This window comes from Meleagris gallopavo, chromosome 11, assembly GCF_000146605.3.
Source record: "Meleagris gallopavo isolate NT-WF06-2002-E0010 breed Aviagen turkey brand Nicholas breeding stock chromosome 11, Turkey_5.1, whole genome shotgun sequence".
NCBI classification, from domain to species: domain Eukaryota; kingdom Metazoa; phylum Chordata; class Aves; order Galliformes; family Phasianidae; genus Meleagris; species Meleagris gallopavo.
Genome location: NC_015021.2, coordinates 10,354,312 through 10,368,871, shown reverse-complemented (window position 1 = coordinate 10,368,871; position 14,560 = coordinate 10,354,312).

The window sequence follows — 14,560 nt, the reverse complement described above, 5'->3', positions numbered from 1 at the left end:
AAAAGGAAAAGGACCGGATGCCTGCTCCAAGGTGGCACTCTGGGAGGAAGGAAGGTGCTGGGACCCCACCCTAGGACGACTGTCTGACAGTTCTCCTTCCCCTGCCTGCAATCAGAACCCCTGATTTAATCATCTCAATTGGAATGGGGGGCATGCAGTGCAAATCTGCCCTGAGCTGCAGGGCGTGAACGAGTTCCCATCACAGCCCCAGCATGCTTTAAGCACGCCAGCAAGGAGGATCCCAGGCACCAAGCTACTGGTTGGTTGCTGGTTCAACCAGCAAGGACAGACTTGCATTCCAAAGAATGAGTGAAGACGCCCAAGCAAACAAAGAAAGAGCAATTAAATAAAACAGCTCACTGCCATCCAGATCAATTTTATCGAATAATACATTTTCAGGCCAGGCCTTGTGGGTCTCGGAAACAGTCTGAACAAGCCGGGGAGAATTTGGACAGATGTTCAGTATTGATGAACCCAAGTGTACAAAAGCACGCCTCCACCCTGCAAGGCTCTGCAAAGGGATGCGAGGACAGCTTGCTTAGGGAGCGGGTGTTTGCCTGCTGGCTCTTTCACGTTCAAGAATCGTATTTTCCAGCATGTCAAGAAGGCCAGGAGGGCTAGAAATGTACATTCGCTTTTTAGTGACAGCTGAACTGCATGAAATCTGGCTCTGGGGCTCTTGGAAAACAGAGTAAATAGCATTAAGGCTTGCAATAAAACTACTCCACTTGGCAGCAGAAGGCTTTTCTTACCCGCTGCTCCTTTGGGCTCTGTCACTGTATCTTGCTCATGCACAGCAGTTCCAGCCTTGCTACCAGGAGCCTCCAGGGCACAGAGTCCACTGCACGCAGGACACTGTTCCATACGGGCTGTCTGGGACCTTCTCAGCATGGCACAGGGCAAAGCTCCTCATGCAAAGCCTGCCAGGCCCTGAATACTCCCCACTGTGCAATAGCCTGGCTCCATGCTGCCGTACAAATGGGTCTGACAAGCATAAGTGAATTTTGCCCTCTCAGAGGGGGGTAAATGAAAGTGTGGGGGTCCTCCTGGGTCAGCAATCCCAAGTGACTCAATATGCCAGCTGCACAATGCCAAGAAATGCCAACCCGATGGCTGCACCAAGCCCTCAGCATCTCCTAGGGCTGGGCTGCAATGAGGCGCCAGGAGGAGCCATTAGGGCAGGATCTGGCACATCATAGGGGAACACAAGTGGTTGTCCCACCCCAGAAGCAACAGGGCAGCCAAAGCCACCCCCTCAGGCTCTTCCACACCCTCTGGTTGTGTTTTATCAACATCACCTCCAGCTCTCCAGTTTCCCTAGCTCCTGTCCTGACAGAACGTGAGATTCAAAGATTAAGCACATTTAAATATTAAATGACGGAAATGAATAATGAATAGAATGAAAAACATCATTTGTCACTAAATGGAGAAATTACTAGCGGAAAGAGAAGAGGCAAGAAGAGCCTGCCCCTGAGGTTGTAAAATGCCACAGCACAAGGTAGAGCCTCACCTCTGCTCCTGGACCACCTGATGGCAACCCCAGGTTCCTCTACCCTGGTAATGCCCCACAGACCCCATCAGCAACTTGAAATAAGGAGCACAGCATGGGATGAAAGGACTTCCATCACCAAGAACACCAAGGTGCCCCCTATCTGCCTTCCACAGTGATTTACTACCTCCATCCTGGGTCTGGAAACTCCTCTCCCTGAGGTGAGCACGTGAGTTCTCAGCATCCCTTCTTCTGCAGCCCTTGCTGGTCCTTGAAGCCCCAGTCACAGCTCCTCTCATGCTGTCACCACTGAAGGATGGTGAGAAGGGCTCAGTCCCAAACACCAGCCACTCTCCTACACACATGCAGCCAAATGCAGTCTTCAGTTCAAAGCATCATAGAGAGATAAGGGAGAGTGGAGCACACAGCCCCTCTGTGCCTAGAAGGAGATCTCTCAAAAGCTTCTATAAATGGTTCCACTAACTTTAGTGACAGCATAATTGCACATTATCTCCTACAGCTTCGCTTTGACAATTTCGGGGACAATGCAAAGAGCAAAGAGACTGTAATATTCATATTGACATTTCCCCAAAATGCCTCCCTTTCCTGATAAAGCCGTTGTCTTATGAATAAGGAAAGCTCAAAAAGGTGGAGTGGTAGGGACCCCTGTGCAACAATGACCCACTGCTTTTCAGGATGTGCAAGACATATCCCATTTCCATGGACAATTCTATTTGCAACCCCTCCACCAAAAGGGTTTAGAGAAGATTCACTTCGCCTCAATATTTGGAAGTGGAGTTATTCAAAGATTTCAGCCACAACCCAGCAGATTGTGAATTCAGATAACGGCCAGAGTGCCTGAGCTGAACCTCTATGGGAGAGGCAGAGCAGGAAAGCCACCAAAAGTCAGGCAGAGCACAGCCTTGGCTGGGGAACCAGTTTCTGTGTGCTCCTGCAAGGCCAAGAGTTCCCACAGCTGTCTGTGCCTTTGAGTCCCATCTCCAAGGAGAAAAGAAGCTGGGTTACCTAGGGGTAGCTACTTGGCATCCCATATCTCACTTACTCAGCTCTTCAGACACAGCCACCAGCAATGAATCGGTCTCCTTTAATGCTGCTGCAGAGAAGAGTCTGGTTTTGACAGATTTATATTTAGACTCCCTTTCTTTTTTTGGTTAAGGATTTCTGTTTACCTTCTGGATAGAGCTCCGAGTTCACCCACAGAGGCAACCATCAAACCATGGAAAACAACAAAAAGTAAAGGATGTGCTAAAAAAATCCATAGTATCTGTAATACCCTCAATTAAGAGAACATAACTATTGAAGCCTGAAGTATCTTGAGAATCCAAGCCATCCATTCTGACAGCAGAAGGTGCCACTGCTATAGGTGGGAACAATATCTTTGCCTCTCAGCTCTTGAGCAAGGAATCTCCCTCCCCTCTACCTTTCAAGTTTTACACTGGCAAAGCTGTTTATGGTTTTGTGTTCTTTTTTTCCCTGATCCTATAATATATATCCTGGTTTTGGTGGTATGGCTGGGAAGGTTTAAAAGAGAAGTTTGTTCCACTCCCATGAGCTGGTCGACCGACAGGGATTCAAGCACCTCAAGTCTAAAAGGGATAAGCAAATTTCTGGTCACGGTCCAAATTTTAGAAAGAAGGGGAAGAAACTCTATTGAAGGATGACACCAGCGAACTAGAAAACACCTTCAAAGATGGTCAAACATTTACTCAAAGAGGCTGGGAATGGTGTGAAATAGCTGCAGTTCAGGAAGCATTTTGTTGAAGGTGCTCTTTCTTCCTCTGAGAAACAGCAGAACGGGCAGCATTGGAACTGGAAAGCTTTTTGTTTCTCCACCCACGAGTTCAGCTCCCCTGACAAACCCCCTCCAGCAGCTAAATCCTTCCATTTGATGTCCTTCCAGGTCACCGGCCAATCTGCCACCTCCCCGGTGCAACCTGGCTTCTGAGGGTGTCAGGAAGTGATGGGGAAGCGCTGCTTTAATGCCTGCGACTGCAGAGAAGCAAACTGTGATCCCCAAGGCAGCGTTGCTGTGAAGAGGCAACTCAAGGCACAGCTGTTTCCTCAGCCACCAGAGATTTGTCCCTGGGATTTCACATGTGAGGATGTGGTTTTTTTCTTTTTCCCTATGAGCGAGAAGCCGTCCAACAGGATGCTGTGGGCGGTGGGATTGAAAGCCCGTGTTTGCCAGCTCCAAAGAGGACAAAAGCAGCTCCTCCTGAGAAAGGGCAGCACATGTCACTGAGACAGCAGGAATGCTGTCAGCCTCTCAGCACCACAGGCACTTGGCAAGAGCCCCCAGAGCAGGCTGAGCCCTGCCAGGCCTCCGGCTGTCCTCACCTCCTGCTCTGGGCCATTGCTTCAGCAGGACAAGGAGCTCTCCTGTCCCAGGGCCATGCTGGACCTGGAAAACCCTTCCCAGGCCATGCTGCACTATAGCTCGTCCTGATACACAGCCACATCCTCACCACAGAGATGGGATTTGCCTCTTCTCATGATATGCTGGTATTGGGACCGCCCAGCCAAACGCGAGACCATATGGCAGAATGAGGACGGGCCAATATCTCACCATGGAAGTCATTGCGACCTGTCTTTCAGGCATTAATCTGACACACATCCGGCCCAGCCCCAGGGCTCCCTGCAGACTCTGGCCTGCTTGCCAAGGACACCTGTCTCGATTGCCTCATTTCAAGACTTTCTATCCAGGCCAACACAAAGGGGCAACTCAGGTTGCGACTAAACAACCAGCAGGTGCTCCCACCAGTGGGTGTTTCTCCTATGAACCAATCTTAATGCAATTCTGGGCACTGTGCCTTGCTCTCTGCTAGGGAGGAGTGATGGTAACCAGTCCCTCAGCATCCCAAGGGACTTTACCCAGGCCACTAGCCCGGCTCAGCCCCCAGCACAGGGGGACAGACCCCTCCAGCTGCCAGCACAGCCCCACACTGGGGTGCTGAGCCTCACCTCTGGGTCCCTCTCACCAGGAGCAGTTCCCCTGTTTGCAGCTGGCTTTACCCATCAAGGCTCCTTCTGGCAGAGAGCACCAGGGTGAGCGCTCCGTGATGGAGGATGAACTCAGCAGCGCCAAGCGCAGCTTCATTTTATTGCAATCAAGCAGAGTCCCGCCCTGACAAGCCGAAGGGTGAGCGATGGGGTAATGGGCAAAGTGCCACAGAGCTCAGCAAAGGAAGGCCCTCGCCTCCCGCCCAGTGCCCTCTGCCTCTCCCCAGCCGTCTGCAATCACTCGTGGAAGTGCCAGACCACACCGAGGTGGCTGTCAGAGCACTAATTCATAGGCCCTTCACGATTTATGCTCGGCCTTTCAGCCGCTTGCTTCCTCCAGCTGCAGCAATTAACGACGGTAAGCCGCCCCGGCGCTGCCTGCTCAGAGAGCACCACTGCTCCGAGCCCCTCACATGATCAATACCACATTAATGGCACACATCTCTTTAACATCAGTATAACAACAAAGAATACGGCCAAGCGCAGCACATTAGCCACGAGAAGCAGATGATGATGGAAAAGCAGCCTGCACCAGCACTGCCCTGCTCCATTGGCCACGCTGACTTGGCTTTCACACTTCCTCGGGTGAGCTCATTTTCATGGTACAGCAACACCCCAGGTGAGCTCAGATGATCCCTAAATCTGAGCCAGCTTCTCCCTCTCTGGGCATCAGGGCTCGTTTCCCAGAGCGATAAACATACCAGCGTGTAGCAAAGTATCAAGTAGGAGACTTCAGGGGTAAAGACACAGTCCCTCTCCCTCTGGTGTTATTTTATCTGGGATGCATCTTGATCCAGAGACCACAGAAATAATCTGCCCGTGGGAAAGCCAGACCTTTGGGTGCACTTGGGGTATCCATCCAAACTCAATTCCCCCCAAGCAGCAGTGTGTACCAGGACAATCGGAAAAGCAATAGGCAGTTCCACTGGATGCTTCACATGGACCCAGCCCCAGAACTACAAAAGAATACAGCCCTCTCTAAATCAAAATGAGCTTTTAGCAAGGCCCACCTCACCAATACAGATTAATGAATTCACAGCTGGCTCATTACTAAATCCCCAGGCCCAGATTCCCTGTGACACGTGGAAGATGGGATGGGATCCCACGTAGCTGTGACGCACGCAAGTCTCTACAAATAGCCAAGCCAAATGCAACAGACTTGAAGGGTACCAAAAAGGTTTTGACACCCTCTGTTCCCTGCTTTTTGCGTGTGTTTCAAATTTCTGTTATGCTGTGGCACCCAGGGCACCCAGCTGGATGAACAGGAAGCATTTGAGCTCAGACTCATTTACCATGATAACAATGCAGCATAGACATCCAACATTAGTAAGTCCTCCATCCAAGGGAGGACTCTGCAAGGCAAAAGGTATGTTTTTGAAAGTCCCAATACCTTCCCCAGTACAGGAGAACATCTCTTCTCTGTCAGGTGCTTGTTCAGAACCCAACCCTCGGTCCCAGTGGGGAAGCAGGGCCGACCAAAGAATAGGGAAACACAGGGAACCGGGCTCCTCTGCCATTGCCCCTATCCCCAACCCTTGGCACCATTATGAAGGAGTCATCTCTTCCATATTGCCTCGAGTGTTTGCCCAAAAACAGGGGGACAACAGCACTGCCCACCCCCACAGGAAGCCAGGGAGGAAGGGAAACATGTTCAAACTGGGGAGGTGCTCCTGCCCTGAGACAAATGGAGCCAGATAGACCTCCAAGAGAGGGAGAACTCTCATCCGAGAAGCACATAAAATATAAAAGAGAAGTCACCGTGGATGTTAATATATAGCATCAGGATTTATTCCCCCCTCCTGTTCTCAGTGTCATGTGACAACATTAATTAAATGTGTTTCTGACCCTGCTGGGCTTCTTTAAATATTTGCCATTCTCCACAAGCACTGTTTGGTTAATGAAATGAAATTAATGAGCTCATTAGATCGTGCTGTAATCTTTCAGATGCAAGCCTGGCACTCGGATTCACTGCCTCTTTTCTCTGTTCTCGCAGTTTAACTCAATGCATTCAGCTCCAGAAGCAACAGCAGAGCAATGAAGTAATCAATTAAGCGGGCAGCCAGACAAGGAGGGGAAGGAGGGAAGACTACGGCCAACGAGGCACAGCTTGGTAACTTTCCCACGGGAGCCGGTCCTGCAGAGCGCACGGCTCAAGCGCGGGTGCTGGCACATAGCTTTGTGCCATGGAAGCTTCACCAAGGTGAAGATCAACCCGAAGCAGTCTGATGTGGCAGGAGCCGGATCCATGGCTACAACTGCTCTGGTTTGCCTGTGAAAGCCAAGAGCCCTTCCTTCTCACCCTGCTCTCACACGCAGATCTGGGAAAAGAAGAGCTCAGCATCTCTTTGCTACCCACCCACCCCAATTCCCACCGTGCTGGCACAACCAGCCCTGGGGCAAATCCTCCCGTGGCTGTGGCTTGTGGCTCTGGGCAGCCTGGTCTGGTGGTTGGCAACCCTGCACATAGCAGAGGGGTTGAAACCAGATGATTGTGGTCCTTTTCAACCCAGGCCATTCTAGGATTCCTCACTTCTCCTCCTGCTTGGGGCACATTCACAGCCTGGTGCCACCAGCAGCATCATGGGCTGCACCACCTCGATTCCAATTCCACACTATTTGAGAAGGAAGCCTTCTCCCCAGAGTGTGCTCAGTTTCTCCATTGCCTTGTGAAGCTTCATCAAAGAATTAAGTCAGATCAAAGAGTCTCTACGACAGCACAAACTCCTCTGATGGGAAGGAATGCGGGGGGGGACAATAACATGAATAATGCTTCAGCGAATCTCCTTCCAAGAAAGCAAATAGGTGTACTTCTGCATGCATCTAAGCCCTGCAGTTCAGAGACTATGCTAGCTATGGTGACTCCTAATAGCACCGGAGGAATTCAGGGTAGGAAATGTATGCAAATCAAATTCTCTCTGTGGCTATATTCTCTAACAGATTGGATCACAAAGCTTTATCAAGCTCTCAGTCCCCGGGCTTTTGTAATTTACTGCGTAGCCCAGAAATCACACGACAGTGAACCGGGCCTGCTGGGGAAAAACAAAGGAATGATGAGCACAAACTGGGAAAAGTGAGAGGAACGCATTCACACAGCAAGGCACTGAAAAATCTTAAGGTCAAAAGAGAAGCAATCCCCCCATTCTCTACAAAGGCCTTGGGGAAAGCAAGGCCACAGTCACTACTAGAGAGCACACGAAAATCACTTTTCCACTTGCAGGTGGCAAGGCCAAGACTGGAGTACCCACACGAGCTGCATTCCCACATTCATTCATTATGCAGCCCTCCTGCATGCAGGAATGATCTCAGAGGAGTCCTGAACCGCGTCCCCTCCATGTCTTAAAGGATTATCACAGCCTAGCTTGAAAAACCCTGTACCGCCTCTATCCATTTCCTAACTGTGAAGCCTGGTGTCACTGCAATCCAAATGCCAGGCTCTGAGCTGGACTATCATTGCATCCCCCAGCTCTCCTCCAACCCCATCATATGTGGGGTTCAGGCAGCCAACAGCCAGTCCCAGGAGGAATGGGACTTACCTCTCATTTTAAGCATTTGAACGTCTCCACCTTTGGTGACTGATGATTAAAGCAGAGGGGAAAAGCACAGCTATCATTTACCAGTGACCTCACGGGGGCTGCTGATAATACAGGCTTGTTGCCAGCAGGGACCATGGCCAGAAAGTGGAGGAGTCAGATACCGAGGGCTGCAGTGAGAATAAATAAGGAAGCCAGGCTGACCTCCTGCCTTTCACTCCTCTCTGCTGGCACCTCCTGTAAGCATCAGGATTTTAGGGGGGGCTTGAGGCATCACTTCAGGCAGCCTGCCACATACAGGGGCTGACCCAGAGACATGGGAAAAGGCACAGAGAAGGGTGAGCATATACCTGGGGATGGTAGAGGGGCAGAGCAGGGTGTTATCACAGCTGTCAGACAACTCTTAAAACCCCTCTTAAAACTCCAGCACAAAAGTGTTGTGCTGGATTGCCAGCAGGTTTTCCACCAACAGGTGCTGCAAATTCAGCAGCAGCATGATATAGCAGACACCATAGGCAGCACAGAGTCAGCTGCTAGTTCAGCTGGAGCAGATCAGTGTTTGCAGAGGAGCAACTTCACAAGGGAAGAAGGTTCACCATTCCACAGGGCATCGCACACAGCACTAGTCACCATATTCATGTATATTACCCTGTATTTAACCACTAAATCCTACCTTCCATCTTCCTCCAAAGGCAGTCACTGTGCTACAGGTAAATGCTAAGTACCAGAGCTAATCCAGTGTGGCCAGGTTCCCCAGCAAGCTGCTTTATGCACCTGAAAGGGCTCCATGACAGAAACCCATTCATCACAAGGCAGCACGAGCCCTTAACTTTTTCCCCAGTGCTACCCTGGGTGTCCCTGAACCCGCAACCTGAGCCACCAGATGCTTATTCAGTGGTTTCAGCTGCATCACATACCTGGATGGAGATGCACTTCACACCACTTCAGCCCACACAAGACCAGCTTGAGCAGCAAGAGCCATCAAACGCCCATGGGAGCATCTCCTGGCAAGTGACTTTGCACTCATTGCCTATCCTTGGATTTCTCCTGTTGGAAATGGGCACGTGCACATAGCTGGGGCCCTGCAGGGACAAACAGCAGCCCAGAAGATGCCTTTGTGGCAGCTGCAAAGAGAACCAAAAGCCATGGGGCTGATTTGGTATACATTCTTACAAATGCAACTGCATTTCCAAAGTGTATTTATACCTTATCTATGGTGTTTACCCGTATGTTCAATAAATCATTATTCATTATCTGATAAGGTTCTCACACTGCATTTCCAAGCCAGGCTCACAGTTCGCACAGAACAGGACATGCTGGGAATACAAATCAAAAAATAAATAGAGCAGCTGTCTCCAGTGAGGCTGCTCTGCTACCAGGGGATTCTGGTGACATCGCCAGCCTTGAGACCAAAGCCTGGGTCACTGGTCCTGCTGAGCTGGATACAACAGGCTTGTGTTATGCAGAGCAGCCTCCTTCTTAGTTAATTACATGTCTCAGATCTCTTCCAGTGATAGAAGCAACATTACAAAACAAGCCATGTTTCTTCTTTTCTGCACTGCATTCATCTCTGCCCTGCCCGGACCCTTGCAACAGCTCGCAGTAACAGCCTCAGCTCTCCTGTATCTATGGAGCTCCCATGAAAGCCTAGGAGGAAAAACAGGTCCAAGCTCTGAATTTTGAACAGACAAGGAAACTTCCTTGTGCTGGTCTGTGGCCCAGACATCAAACAAGAGGAATAAGAACACACTAATCCAAAGCCCTCCCTGTTCCCATCATCACCTTTTGCCTCCATACAGCTCTAGCAACAAGAGCCAAGAAAGAGTAAGTCTGTGGCACACCTGAGGCCAAGTATGGGTGGGAGTGATCCCTGGGAAATGCACAGCAGCTGTAAAGGAGCACTCAGGGCAGGCCAGCACTGCTCAGAACAGGCATGGAGACATGGCACAGCTGAGGGCCTTCCAGCCTCTCACCAAGACCTGCAGAGCAAAGTCTACATAAGCCGTACCTGGGACTGCTTGAACTCCTTTCCCCAGGTAACATAAGACAGATACAATTTTACACCACTGCAGACCATGGTCCTGTCTTCTTTCATAGGCTGGAGCATCACTGAGCCCCAGGCCTGAGACGCATCTCAACATAAGATGCAGAGAATAGCAATGATTATCGACAAAGCCATGCTCCAGCATAGAATCATTCAGGTTGGAAAAGATCCCTAAGATCCAGCCACCCCACCATGCCCACTGACCACGTCCCTCAGTGTCACTTCTCTACACCTCCAGGGATGGTGACTCTACCATCTCCATGGGCAGCTGTGCCAGTTCCTCACTGCTCTTTCTGAGAAGAAACATAGAGGTGAGGAGCACCTAGAGATGATGCTCCATGGTGCACAGAGATACAACGCCATCTCTCCACCCTTTGGCACTCCTTCCAGCACCAGGCATGAAGACTGGCTCCAGCTGAGGCTGAGCTTTACCACGGCTGCCAACAGAGCTGCGGTGCCTCCCATAACCATGCAATAACCGTTGGATGGGCATTCCCATGGGGATCAGGGGGAAGAAAGGGAAAAGGAAAGGGTAGGGAGTCAGGTTGAAGTCATGTGAAAAATCAGCCATAGCGCATCTTAAAACCGGGCTACAAGGAAGTGTGACATCCAATTTCTTGGGAAGGGGAGGCAGAACAGTAATTAAATTTTCTGATCTTGTTAGCCAATTTCTCCAATCACTGCCCCTGAACTGGAGAATGGGAAGGGAGAGGGGAGATGCTTGCGTCAGCGACGCTGGTGAGGGAAATTAGGTTTTCACGGATTATTGGGTTAGTTCCACTTCTCCCACTTTTTAATTTATTTGTCTGTATGTGCTGCCGAGCTGAAAGGCCGAGAAATATCCCTCCTTTTTTTCTCCTTTTTTTTTTTTTTTTTTAATTTTAAAATCTGTAGTTTTGGAAGATGAAAAACTTCAGAAGGGGAGGGAGACTGCAACAATAAAACCACGTCAACCAAAATCTGCTTCTCACCTAAACTTCTTCGTTAATCCCTCTTCAAAACAAGAGCTTAATAAGATCCCCTGTCTGAACTCTTAATAGCCTTTGGATACTTCTGCAGAGAAGAAAAAAAAAATATTAATTAACTTTGTTCTGTATTAAAAAAATAATAGAATTTACTTGCTTACTGCTACTTGCATTTTTTTTTTTTAATTTTTCCTTAATGCTGCAGAAGAAATCTAAGAATTGCTGCCTGTGTAACCCTGTGCCTCCATTATTTCTCAAAAGACAGTAACACTGCCCTTTTTTTCCTATTCCTTTTGAAATAGGAAGAGAAGACTAAAGTGTCCGTATCAGCAGCATTCAAGTAAATTATCTGTATGATTATTTCAGACTGCCTGGTGAGTGGTTTCCTAGGAACAATGCCAAGGGGCTATTTTGTTTAAGCTTTCTGAATTTTGGGATAAAAGAAAAACTGAGCGCAGGTCACACAGTGACTGGACTTCCCCTTTCATGACAGCTTTCAGAAGTACATGTGCACAGATCATCATTAGCCGGAGGTTGCTAGCAAAGGTTTCTGGGAATCCAGCATAGAGCTGGAGACAATGGCCTGCAGAAACAAAAGGCAGCATAGCTGCTGAATAAAAGAGCCCAGTAGTGCAGGTCGCCCTGTTCAGCAGCATCCTGAGATAACCAAGAGCCAGGTACTGGCAGCATGGGGCTGGGATCAGACTGCACAACAGCTTCAGACACGAGGGCAGTGGTACCAGTGCCCAGCTCTCTGTCCTGCCCCATCGTGCAGTCAAATGCTCTCAGGGTTAATACAGATGCATCATCCACCTCCTGGGGGATCAAGTCCTGAATAACCTTCTAATTGTCTGCTCCGGGCCTCTCCAGAGCTACTGGCACTGCTGCAGGAATAGCCTAGGTCAGCTATGTGGGATTTATTCATGTGTGTGGTTGGCAAAGCCTATGCAAGTTTGAGTTGCTGCTGAGCGGTTCTACACAGAGCCAAGGGCATTTCAGCTTTATGCACTGCCCTGCCCTGCCAGGGAGGGAGCTGGGGAGGCACAAGGAGAGAGGAGGGGACAGAAGTGGGACAGCTGATCCGAACTAGCCAAGGGGATATTCCACACCATACAACATCATGCAATAACTATAGAACTGAGGAGGTGGGAGAGCTGCTGCTCAGGGTCTGGCTGGGCATCAGAGGACAGGTGGTGAACAATTGATTGTGTTGCGCATCACTTGTTTTGTAAGCATATGATTACTGTTAGTGTTATTCCTCTAGACACAAGAAACACGACGAGTTTCATCGCACTGGACACAGGTAAAGGACAAACTTCCAAGAGAACGATGTGGGGAACAAAGAAGCACCAGCAGAGTATGACTTGGCAGGAGCTATGCAATCACTCAGCATCACTGATGACTACTCTTAGCTAGTTTTGATCTACAGTGACAGTAGCTTACTGCTCATCCTCTCCTTGTCACCTTAAATCTCCCCCTGGGGAGGCATCTCGACAAAGAAATTTGGAAAGCAGAGCTGGGTTCCTTCTTTCTCCTTCAGGCACTCACATGAAGAGCACTGCACATCGCATCCATCCATCACATTGCCCACGTGGGATACCAGCACCCAGCTCAAACTTACTGCTTCCCAGGCAATCACAGCCATACCTGTGAGCTTTAATAGGAACAAGCTCACGGTTGAGAATCCTTAGCTGGGACAACAGTGAGACCAAGCCAGTGAGACCATCAGCCTTCTAACCAGTAAGTTCAGAGGCCCAGATTCATCCTACCTGCACTCACTACATCCACAGCAAATCTGGTCCATTTTCATTGTGCTGTCCCACATCACAATGTCCCACTGACCAAAGACACCCCTCCTTGGGCACAGGACTGCTCCTGGACATACCAGGTCACACAGCACAGCACGAAGCAGGTCCCAGACAGCAGACCTAGAGAGTGACAGAGCAGGGGAAGGTGTTTGGGCCACCAAGTTTAAATCAAAGGAAATAAATGTATTTAGGAGAGCCTTTATGCAAATCTCACATCCATTGGTGGGTCCCTTCTTTCCTGTCAAATGGAAACGACCCACCTTTACGCCAGGTAGAGCATTCTACCTGTGGAGCTTGCCAAAGATCCTTTGTTGAAAATCTTTAAACAAAGCAAAACTCACAAAAAAAAGCTCCTTGTTCTTCCTTCCCAATCAACACGAGCACGTTGGCTGGGGCCTGATTAAGATCCTCATCATGGCAGAGCTGTGAGCTGACCCACCCTCATCAGGCTTTGTAGCTGGGGAAAGCTAATTCTGATGGCAGTGAAGAAGAGGGGAATTTTGCTCTGATCTGCGGTGACCCAGACTTCACAGCCATTCAAAAGGAACAGCAACAGCCATTAAAAACTTCACTTTATACACTGAAGAAGCTCGTAAAGAGAGTGTGAATTCACAGAGCATTGGCTCAGAAAACCTATTCCCTGGGTGTCCCGCATGCTGCTATTGTCTGAAATATGGAATAAAAGGGAGGTTCATATTTTACTTCAGACTTATTTCACTCTTCCCTTGTTTTCTCCATGGACCGGCTAAAGAGGAAGTGATTTATAAGGGGAAAACAAGGGGAAGCAGTTCTAATTAATTGGCCAAAATCATTACAGCTGCACAGGCAACCAGCAGAGCACAGGGCAGCGGTTCTTAGAGATGCAGTACCACTGGAAGTTTCCCCGATAACCCTGCCACAAGCCAGAACAAAACTGACCGTTGGGTGCCTGGTAGAGATGCAGTCACAAGCACACTGGCTTCTGGACATTAACCCCACAAGTATCCCTCTTCCCCAAAGAAAGGTCTGAGTTGTCTGTTGTGAATGTTTTTTAGCTCATCAGATACTTTCAACGTAGCTTGATCAGGGAAAAGTCCCACAGGTGAACTGCAAGGGAAATCCATGGGAAATCACCACCAGTAGCTCCCACAACTTCTTAGGAAACTGAAAGCTCATGCACCAAAATACCTTGCGGGCACTTTCCTTACTCCCCTTGCCACTACATAAATAACCAGTGCTGTGAGCCATTGTGCTCCCCTGGCATGGCAGAGATTTGAGATTTCAGCCCCGCAGTGCTGTACCTGGCCTCAGTTCCCCACACTAGGGCACAGCCAATCGTCCTTCCTCACCCATTCACATCCTTTCCAAGGCTCCTCAGATGCCTTTTTACACCTAGAGGCACAGAGAGAAGTTTGCCCAGAGTCAGCACCAGCAGGGAGCTGAACAGGGTCTCTTCCATCGAGGCTGAATCCCTGCACGCAGATCCTCCAGTCCCTCTCCAGAGAAAGCTTCAAGTTCAGGATGAAGGAAGCAAGTTCAGCTTACGAAATCTCAGTTCCAAGCCCAGGAGATGGAAGCTCAACCAAACAGGCTAAAAGCCTCTTGCTTCATCAGAGCCTGCAATCCCACAGCTGGGAGAAGAACAGGGGGCTCCTGGTGTGCTACAGAGCCAGAGAGAAAGGAAAGGCTCTTTCTTGTCCAGAAATAATTGTGTTTGTTCTGCT